Raw genomic sequence first — 11593 nt, 5'->3', positions numbered from 1 at the left:
TTTTTCTTTATCCTAATTCTAGATGTAACATACCAACCTTGTATTCATTAGATAAGTTGTATGCCGATACAGTTTCCACTAACATTTTATGAATCTCGTATTTATCTCACATAGGAAGGACAAGAAGTTTACGTGTATACGTTGTATTTCACACGTTTACGTTACGTGACAAAGCTAACAGACGTGATCTTAACGTAGCGTAAACTATTTTCGGAAACTCGGCACTGGTGTGGGAGAGCAAGTAACAGCTCAGTTCAGCGATCGCTCGGCTGACCGACGTGTGGATAATCCACACTCTTCTGCGTCATATGCTGTCATCGTTAGTACAAACGCATTTGATATGTAAGCTTTCCGACGAAGTCTCCACTTCATTGGGCTCAAATTTCACCAGCGGGCTACCTTAACAAGACATTCAATATTACTTGAGCGCGTAATATGTTACAGTGTACTGTGCACTCGTACCAGTTATAGGTGCTTATCATCGGGGAGCCCTCACTTTTTGAGGCAATGCTCCACCCGTTTCCTCTGCGACTTACGGATCTTTCAAACAGCGCTGGTTCATTTCGTACAGATTGTGCGAATCACTGTTAAAGTTCTTCAAATCGCTGAATAGTTATCCAAACCCCAGCGGAAAAACTCAGAGGAATCTCGGGTAACTTTGGACGCAGTGGTACAGGCCTTGCTCGATCTGCGCTTATGTCCTGTCCTAGAAAGAGCTTCAGCTTTCTGTTCGACATTCATCATGTGCCGGCGGGGGGGGGGGGGGGGGGGGGGGGGTGATATAAAAATTAAAGCCCCATGCATGACTCTTCACACTGCGTTAACCGATGCGATGCTGGTGAGTGTGACATCAATTGGAAGTTCTCCAGAAAGCCCGTTATATTATGTTACAAAAGGCGGTTATACTGGTACATTTCCGTATACTTTGGTAAGCATATGAATCCTCCTGGCTTTGTCCATATCTGTAGCTAAAGGTGCAAAGAGTTTTTAAAGACAAAGTGATAAAGACGTACATTAGGTTAAAACTTTCTGAAGAACGATTGTGTGGACTACCAACTTCAGCTACTGAAAGTAATACCATGAAAATAGATTAAGATTCCATTCCGTATATTTTTGCTTCGTTAAAGGTTACATCACTTACATTATAACGTTTTTAAGCTAAAGAATAATTGTAAGTACATAACCTGCCAATTTTTGAAATTATACGTGGGTTGGTTAGGAGAATATTTCTCTGTCGTATTAATCACAAATTCGTTCTCCTTTTCAGTTACATATATAAAAAGTTTCAGCATGTGTATCACTTTTCAACTATTTTCGTGGCAGATTTTTTAAACTTCAAGTGCTTACAAGTGAATTTACTTCGCTTGTAACGCTTGTAACTCACTACTTACGCAGTTATTGAGCGTCAAAATAAAGTTGGATTTTTGTTTCTTCGTGTTTCTGCTGCTCTTTTTCGGATAAAAATTTAATAATTTGTAAATTATAGAAATTAAAAATACGTTTTTAAACAATAATTTTATATTTTCTTCCTTTGCACACTGTTTGACACATCTCTCACTTTTATTGAAGCTAGAACGATACAACTGGTACAGTTCTTTCCCACTTTCACTTTTCTGCTGATCAGGATGTCATGAATTACGCTAAATGGAAATGAATAATTTTTCCTCTTAATATGGAGCACTCGGATAAGAGTCAGAAATTTATTTCTGTTATAGAGGAATATGCAAGTCTTATTTGCTTTAAAAGGAAAGAATCACGTATTTCTGACGTCACTGGGTTTAGATTTATTTTTAAAACTATAAGGCCAAGGAAACGCCACTGATGCCTGAAGGAGGGACTGGGAGGGGGGGGGGGGTGGCGGGAAGAGGATAATGATGATGTTCTAGAACAGACCCTGCGTAAGCCACAAGGATCTCAGGCTCAGAAAGCGTCCCACATTCGGTTCAGATGGCTGCCAGAAGTACACTGAATGCAATGACTATATAGTGACAATTGAAAATTGGAATCAGCGAATGAGCTGAGAATGATATCCTGGTTTTCCGTGAGTACTCGCCGCAAACACTGGTCGATGAGAACAAGCCTTCGGACTTTACTGAAACTATCATTAGTCACGACATTTTCATTCCACAGCAGGTTCAATGTAGTTGAGTGGTTTGTACAGAGATTAATTAATATCACTACATATTCACTGGCTTCATTCACATTGACTTATTTCATTTCATGGTGATTTACATGGTGAGTTCCTCTGCTGTTCGTTAAAGCCACTCAGCAAAGTTATTTGAGAAGATTGTTATCCACCTCACAAGCAACTATTACACTGTAGCTACTCAGCTGGTCTTAAAAACATTGTTACTACTCTGTGGGAAAATTCATGTCCGCAATACTGAAGAAAACATCACGGGCTCATTATTGGTGACCTAGATTTTCTGATAAAATAACGTTGTCCTAACGGCTATGTAGGCCAAACAAATACGTAATTAGTTCAACAATATTCACAATGCTAACAGTGTTTTTTGTCACGTAATTCACGTTAATACAAGCTGTATCAACCAAACAGTCTGCTGCTTTTAGATAACAGCTCCCACTCACACTATGAACGGCGATGCCACAGCAACGTAGTTCACTGCTAAAACCTACATTGCTCTGTGTAACATAGTTAAGCAGAATGCTCTGTACATGGCTTTCTGGTTTTGGAGTACCTTCCTTTTGAGTTCTGCAGCCCACCCTGTGAATCACACTGTTGTCTTTCTCGATCAGAGTCTGTGTGAATTTACATCTAGATGCTAGCTGAGCATACAAGATCGTTGTGGCACTTACTATAAAATAAGCTCTCGAAACAACCTAGTTTGCCACGACGGTTCAGCGGGACGCAGTAACGAATAGCGTGGAAATCTGTGTATGTGTATTATAGAGAAACATCAAACCTTTTATAGTAAAACGCTGTTAACATCTGTAGTTATGTATTCTATTGTCTGATATAGTCCATGCGTAAAGGCACAATAAGCTGTGGATCAAAGAAATGCTGCTTATTTCAAATCCATTTATAATATATGAGAGCGTACTGAAAAATTTTGCCTTTGCATTTTTTATTCTGTTCTTAAAATCGTCTGAGGTTTTACATGTCACGCTTTTTACTCGGTCGACTTTTCTGCATCGCTGATCACAGGTTCCCACCCTCTGCTGCTAGGAGACTCCGAATTGTAGTGTGCGGTGTGTAATGCAACTGTGTCGGTGTGTGACAAACGGCGTGTCGTGATGAAGTTTCTGACAGTAGAAAATGTGTCTCCAATAGAAGTCCACAGGGGTGTGAATGCTTTGTAAGGTGATGTCGTTACTAGGGCCTCCCGTCGGGTAGACCGTTCGCCGGGTGCAAGTCTTTCGATTTGCCGCCACTTGTGCGACTTGCGCGTCGATGGGGATGAAATGATGGTGATTAGGACAACACAACAGCCAGTCTCTGACCGGAGAAAATCTCCGACCCAGCCAGGAATCGAACCCAGGCCCTTACGATTGACATTCTGTTGCGGTGACCACTCAGCTACAAAGGGGCGGACTGTAAGGTGATGATTGTATGGACATAGTAGTGTGAGACAAGGGTGGTCATATTAGTAATGAAGGAAATGGTGATGCTAACTTCAGTGTGCGTGACACACCTCAGAGTGGGTATCCGTGTAAGGCAACTAACGAGACTCATCGGAATCGGGTTGACGAACTCAGCTAAGAAAATCCTCAGATAACACAGACGCAGCTGTCAGGTAAGTGTGGCATAGCACGAGAGCATGAATTACTGCAGAATAGCGGTACAGAAAACTGTACGCTCGGTGGGTACCCCGAATGCTCACTCCTGTCAAGAATCGTATGAGATTGGACTTACGTCAACAGTTTCTTTTGCTTTTTGAGCGTGAACGTGTGGATTCCTTAACAACGTTGAAACAGTTGACAAAAGATGATTTAACCATTTTGGCCGGCCGCGGTAGCCGAGCGGCTCTGGGCGCTTCAGTCTGGTACCGCGCGACCGCTACGGTCGCAGGTTCGAATCCTGCCTCTGGCATGCATGTGTGGGATGTCCGTAGGTTAGTTAGGTTTAAGTAGTTCTAAGTTCTAGGGGACTGATGACCTCAGATGTTAAGTCCCATAGTGCTCAGAGCCATTAACCATTTTGAGCCCGAAAACAAGAGAGCTTGAAGGGAGTTGTACCCCCAAAATGTTCAAGACCATGCCAACAGCTGGCTCAGTCATGCTCACAATGTTCTGGGATGTTCAGAGTGGGATACATTTGGAAATCATGCCTAAAGTCACCACCATAAACTCTGCATCGTTCTGGAAGACCCTCAGAAATTTGGAAGCACGAATACGAAGAGTTCGTTCAGAGACGGAGCTGGTCTCCTTCAGCACGATAATGCCAGACAACACGCGAGTGCTGCGACACCCGAGACAAACCGACGCCTTGTGTTCACTGTCATCGATCATCCTCCATACAGTTCCGTCTTGGCACCACCCGATCTTTTTCTGTTTCCCAACCTTAAAGAACAGCCTCCAGGGCTTCACTTTCATGCAGATGGAGCGGTGAAGCAGAGGTGAGGTTGTGGCTCCGCCGCCGAAGTAAAACATTCAATAAACTGGTCTCCCGTTTGGAGAAATTTGTTAGTCGCTAGGGTGACTGCGTTGAGAGATAAGTATGTAGAGCTGAAGAAAAAACATACAGATTGTTAATGAAGTTTGTTTTATTTAAAAAGCTTTAAGAGTTTTCAGATAAAAAATTCGGAGCCACTATTTTCAAGTATGCTGTAAAATGTTACCCATCAATTATATAAACAAATGAAGGATTTTTCATAACTGATTCCACCTACGTCACAGTGAATTACTTTGAAACAGTAATGTACACTTTTCATCAAAGAAAACGTCTTAATCCCAAAAATTACCTATTGCATACAGGGTCAAATCGAGACAGATGATAGTGGGTCCACAACCGATTATACTGAAACAGGCACCAATGGTCGGAAATTCATATTTCTTATGTTAGGGATATACTCAGCGTACAACTACATAACAACAATGTAGCTCATACTAATTGTTCAAAGTGACCACCGCAAGTCTCAATACATCAAAGGCAACGGAGCATGAAATGCTGCTGCACTCTCTCAAAGAACTCTGGTTTCTGTTGTACCAACAGACAGGCATCTTGGGCCCTGATAAGCAGGTATTCATCGGTTTTTATAGGAGTTTCTTGAGATAATCCCAGAGGAAAAAGTCCAGAGGTGTGTGTGAGAATCAGAGGACATGAGAGGTCCCTCCACTTGCAATTCAATGGTGAGGGTACATGTTATTTATATATGAAGATGATATCTGTTCTTTCTGACATGTCTGAAAGAACAGATACCATTTTCATATATTTAAGGCTAACTGGCCATTGACCTTCTTCTTCTGTGCTGGATGCACACGCTTTGCCCGAACTCTTACGGGACTCGGTAACATTGTCTGCCGCGAGTAATGAGTGTAATGGGCAGGGGCACTACGAATGTAGTGTGTGGACATTAAGTTGGGAATGTGGGTCTCACGTGGAGCGTGCAAGGGATAAATCCCTGCAGTCGCACTATTCTCTGGGCCCTCGGTGGCTCAGATGGATACAGCGTCTGCCATGTAAGCAGGAGATCCAGGGTTCGAGTCCCGGTCGAGGTACATTTTCAACTCTCGCGGTTGATGTATATCAACGCCTGTCAACAGCTTAGGGTCTTGATTTAATTATCATGGCATGTTATTCAGGTGCTCGGAGACGTTAACATCGAGGGTCTTGATACATGGTCGTGTGGAAACCACATCCCTTCGCGGGTAAAAAGGGATAGCGTCTCCAAGAACTGTGGCAGCACATCTCATAGGAACACCACGGAGAGGCAATGCCTGTCCATACGTTGGCAGATAATCGTTGCTGCTGGCCACCAGTGTGAGTGGCGTTGGAATTATCCTCACTCCAGGCAAGGCTGTTGCAGCTGTTGGAAACGCTATCACAGGTGAATGAGGCCTCATCCGTGAGCAATGCAAACTGTACTGCACCAGTGTGGTGGGCAGCCCATTGACAGAAGTGGATGCGGGGCTCAAAATCCGTTGGCCACAGTGCTTGCATATGTTGTGCCTGATGTGACTGTAGTACCTGTTCCTTCACTGCTCTCCACACTTTATCCTTCGAAGTGTGCGCTTCACATGAAAGCTGACGAGAGATTGTTGCTGGGTGGTCGGTAACACAATCGAACACCGTCTCCTCAAAGTCTGATGTTGGGACATGTCTTTGGTGGGAATCTTGGCCGGCTCTGTGTGAAGTGAGCGACTCCTTCTCTTGTAAGCTGGTATCCACGGAGATAAACTTCTAATTATGATGACGCATGGTAGTAAAGCATTCTCAGTACGTTCCTGCTGCTTTGCAGGCAGTACATTCTCCTGCAACATACATTAAGTGCGTGTCTGTCAACGTTCGAGACGAGTAACGTTCCATATTTGACTACGCATCATGCTCTGTACACAGCAGCGAGCCTCATCATGAGCACACCACAAGCTGTCTGATGCAATGGTAAACTGACACCAGGGATAGTCGTGTGTGTGTGGCAGAAGTTAATGCGCCGGTGCGATGTACGCGGTCGTCACATGACACAAGTGCTATAAGCAAAGTTTAGCACAGTTTGCCTGTTTCGTGGGCAGGGGTGTACGATGTTTATTACCTGTTGCCTATTCCAAAGTGAAACACACAGCCGGTATCTTTACGAGAGTGCGGCGGCCGGCCGGTGTGGCCGTGCGGTTCTAGGCGCTACAGTCTGGAACTGCGTGACCGGTACGGTCGCAGTTTCGAATCCTGCCTCGGGCATGGATATGTATGATGTCCTTAGATTAGTTATGTTTAAGTAGTTCTAAGTTCTAGCGGACTGATGACCACATATGTTAAGTCCGATAGTGCTCAGAGCCATTAGAGTGCGGCAGAACTCCACGCATTGTTGCAATACGTGCATTGAGATTAGCAGTCGCCGCTTTGCAGAATTACTGTAAGCTGTGTTGTTGTTATGCGGTGAACACTTTGTATGTCCATAACACAATAAATATTCATTTCTGACCCTTGGTTCCGTATCTCAATAAACGCACTATCACCTCAATGTGACCTAAAATGTATAGAAATATAGTTCGCCACAGACGGCGTTTTCTCAGGAAGTGATGGAAGGGAATTACTGAACGTTTAAAAGCAACAACACTTTAGAAATCAAACTCAGTTTTAGGTAAAACTACTACCGCGATGAAGTCTCCGTATAAAATATTGGTTGACGATCATGGAGTCACTGATTTTTTCAACTGGTTTGGAAAAGTGTGTACATACCGAGCTTAATTACATTACATGCATCGAGAAATTAACCGCGTAACATGAGGAGGGAAAAGGTACACTTTTGTACGACAGAGAAGATCCTTCATTACAGCACTGACAGATACAAAATTGCTCACAACAGATAAGATCAGATATGAACCCATGCGAATATTTGGCTAAGAAATCTTTGTAAGTAGATCTGTAATTAACAATTACACTTCTCACCGTGTTGTTTTCCAATATTTCTCACATATAACTGGAAAACTGTCATTAGGTATGTTGTAATGGCGGCTACACAAATCAGCAGCGACCGGTTAACAGATGACAGTCCAGCAGCGCTGTAGATGAGTTGGTAGCGGCTCAGCTGATGGATGAAGTTCTGCAGAGTCGTCGATGGAACAAAATTCTCCATCGGCGACAGCAGCAGTAATTTGCAGTGAACTGTTCTCTGCGGATGGCATCCTTAGCGACCGTGTCACTGCTGTAAGCTGCACTTCCCGGTCCCAGGCTTCCATTTCTGGCCCCGTCAACTGATCAGAGAAGAGAGCTTCATTTCGACGTAAATGGTCTAACTTAATGTAAGTGTGCATTACAGTGTTGAGAAGAAACGTTACCTCTGCAACATCTGCTCTCCGTATGCCGCACTGGCAGATCTTATCACGTCCTGAAAGAGACAATACATCCTCAGCAACTCAGACAAGGAAGCGTGGTCCTCAAATGTTGTCTCGACTTGTACAATAAATCTCATGTTATTGTTATCTTTTCTAGTTGCTTTCTACATGATAATAAAGAGATTCTTCAGACATTACTGTATGGGGAAACATTGAGGAAACTTTCATCGATTTAGTTTTCAGGTAAGATAACACAATGAAACATAGCTTACTCTCAGAATTCAGTCTGAACACAGTCAAAGAAACCTTTATTCAAGTCTTTAAATCTTATGTGCCGTATTAACTGAAAGAAGCAAAACTACAGAACGGCATTTTCCCTTAAACAATAACATTCAAAAACTGGAATCATGAACTCAGTTTCAAACAGGGGATATTTTAGGAATACAAATAGAAAGTAGAAACAGACTAAGTTTACCATCACCTTAAATGTAGCTTGAGGCACGACGATAATTTCTAAGCCCTCCATAGAATTGCTTCTGTGCAGGAATGCATGAACTGAATGTCCATTTGTGCACCGGGCCCTGGTGTGTGTTTACGTCAAGGTGGTACTTTGCATAGCCCTTTCGCTGTTACAAACGAGCTCTTTGCATTCCACGCTGAGGCGTCTTTTGTTCCGGCTGTGCTGCTCGCCAAATCCTGGTGCCTGTCCAGAGAGACAGCGTTCGGGCCGATATGAAATACTCTCACCCGATTCTTCAAAAACTACTGGCTGAAAAAATTTGATTTTGCATATGTCGTAGTCTAAAAACATCAGTCGGTAAAGAACGGAATGTTTTTTTTTTCATTATCAGTCATACTTATTACGCAGCATCACATTAAGTAAACCATTGCACGAAATTTTAAAGAGTTCGAAGTGGTAAAAACGCGTTGCGTAAACTTTGCGTATGGTTGAACTGAGCGTATACATTACAGGGAATGGGATGTAGATAAGACACGGAAATTTTATTTAAAACTAGCTGACCCGGCGAACTCTGTTCCGCCTTAAAGCCAATAAATAATCAGATTTTGGATGTTAAGTTCAATTTTTTATTAGGAAATACAAATTAAAAAAATTTGTACTTGAATGATTCTTTATTCTTTATGTTTTTTGGTGCATAACTTCCTCTCTTCAATTAAGTACCTTGTGATACACAACGCTTTTTGTTTTATTGTCAGGGGCAAGAACAAACAACGCAGATGGTCTTCCGACCCGTGAACATGCACATATAATTGACCATGTGAGAAACATGGATATTCCAGATTTAAACCACAAACCTTCAAGGATTGTCCTTGTGATTTGTTAATGGTCATGGCCAATGCAAGACGGATCGGAAATTGAAGTCTTTTAAACTCAAACGGCATATCGGTTGGGATCATAGAGATCCTCGGAATGAGAACTTCCTCACCTTCAAATTTTCCATTGAGTATCGTCGAGTAAATAACATTGTTCATCAATTTACTGACCACCAAACGCGTACCGTTGCACAGCTTTGGTCGGTTTATGTTTCGAAGCACGATTACTACGGAGCCAACTTTTAGGCGTAAATTGTGCGGTGGTAAGCCAGGCACATCCAAGGAGTTTAAAAATTCAATTGGACAGTTGGTGGCTTCATCTTCATTTGTTACACAGTCAATAGATTTGCATGAATGCATTTTACCAATGATTGATTCTGAATTATGTAGTTTAGGTCATGTACGTATTTATTCTTAGCCGCTAAAATTGCTCGCTCACTCAACCATTCATTACTTTTGTAGTTAGTAATGATGTTTGGGAATACTATGTTGATTAGTTCGTATTTCGATGAGACAAAGTTAAAGAAATTATGAGGAAATGAAATCATTCCGCTCGATTCTTCGACAGGTACTCGACCATTACCGATAGTCAGCAACTGCTCAGAGAAATCTTCAGCAGATGTATCATTAAGCAATGCAACTCTCATGTTTGTTGTCAGCTGAAGTTTCTTCACGTAGCGCCATAGATTCGATGATTTGAGGCGAGCATTTATTTCGTCTGCAGCCGTTGATCTTGGAAGTACTGGCAGTGTTTGGCGGAAATCGCCAGACAGTAAAATAATTGCTCCTCCAAAACATTTCGAGTCATTACGTAGATCTTTCAATGTTCGGTTAAGTGCCTCTAATGCACGTTTATGCGCCATTGTGCATTCGTCCCAGATGATTATCTTGGATGCTGATAAAACTTTGGACATTGCTGAGTTTTTTGTAATATTACATGTTGCTTCTTCAAAGAAAATACAAATTATTTCTTTAAATTTTTAGTTAATGATATATATTGATACTTAACCATAGACGTTTATCTGTCATTTGCGTTTTGTTATTCCATGTCAGATGCGTTTTTGTTATACCTCGTTTTATAGTGATGTTTAGCTGACATTTGCGTTTTGTTAGTCCATGCCAGATGCGTTTTTGTTATTCCACGTTTTATAGCGGTCGAACGAAATAAAAAGTATCCTATGTCTGTCTCCTGGTTCTAAACTACCTCTCCACCAACTTTTAGCCAAATCGGTTCAGCCGTTCTTGAGCTATAAATAGTGTAACTACCATGACTTTCTTTTATATATATAGATTGAGAGCAGAACGATATCTCATTTCATTCTCATGTTACTGGATTTTATATACGACGGACGGTCTGGCCCTACACGCCGAGTTCCGTCAAAGTAAACTTGCTGGCTGCTGTGAAATCCCTATCATCCGTTTTTAAGAAAACTGTTTCGTGGAAAAGTCTGATATCTGTCCGCCTTATAGACTGATACCTTCCTCTGGTAAAGGACTGAAATATTTTCGTTACATGCCGTAGTCATTGTGCTGCATTAAATTAAATAAAACATTTCGATTGTTTATGCTTTTCTTATGGTTGATTTTAGCTCATACGTTGTAGTAAATAAAATGTAGATAAGATATCAAAAATTTTATATGGTTTTATATCCGAAGAAGAATTGCTCGCAATGCCTCCATTCATGTCCTTGTGCATTGCAACTCATGTGGTCATACCAACCGTCATATCTCATAAACGGTTCAGGATATCGAAACGAGGTATTTGGTAAATTACAGACGCAATAAGGCACATATAATGTATTATAAATACTTGAAACTTTTTTGTTCACCGAGATATGAAAGTAACTCGTCCGCAGTAATGCGGTCGTCGGTTCAGGATGTATTCAAACGTTCATAGCACTGCAGGAAAACCCAAGTGGCTCGCGTATATAGGGAACGACATAGTTGTACGTGTACACACGCTCACAGCAGTGAAAAGATTAAGATGGACTCCATCAATTCTACGAGAAGAATGTTAAGGCTGTGAGTATGCCACAAAACATCCTTCAGTATGTAGTACAAATACGATATGTGGTCAGCTACACCTTAACTTGATCAAACAAAGATCACTAAAGCAACACATGTGCAATAATATTTTCTGTATGCAGCCACAAAGAAATCAGTATTTTTCTTCTCGAATGAAACTGGAGAGGTGCCATGAATTTTACAAAGCGCTAGGAAGAACCACATAGTAATAACGCATGTCCGCTTTGTGTCCGTCTTGAACAAAACACACATGACAACAAAGGCGTCAAAAGGACTACTGACACGT

The sequence above is a fragment of the Schistocerca serialis genome, chromosome 5, assembly GCF_023864345.2.
Source record: "Schistocerca serialis cubense isolate TAMUIC-IGC-003099 chromosome 5, iqSchSeri2.2, whole genome shotgun sequence".
Classification (NCBI taxonomy): Eukaryota; Metazoa; Arthropoda; class Insecta; order Orthoptera; family Acrididae; genus Schistocerca; species Schistocerca serialis.
The sequence above is the reverse complement of the archived record's forward strand: the minus strand, read 5'-3'. Positions refer to the sequence as shown.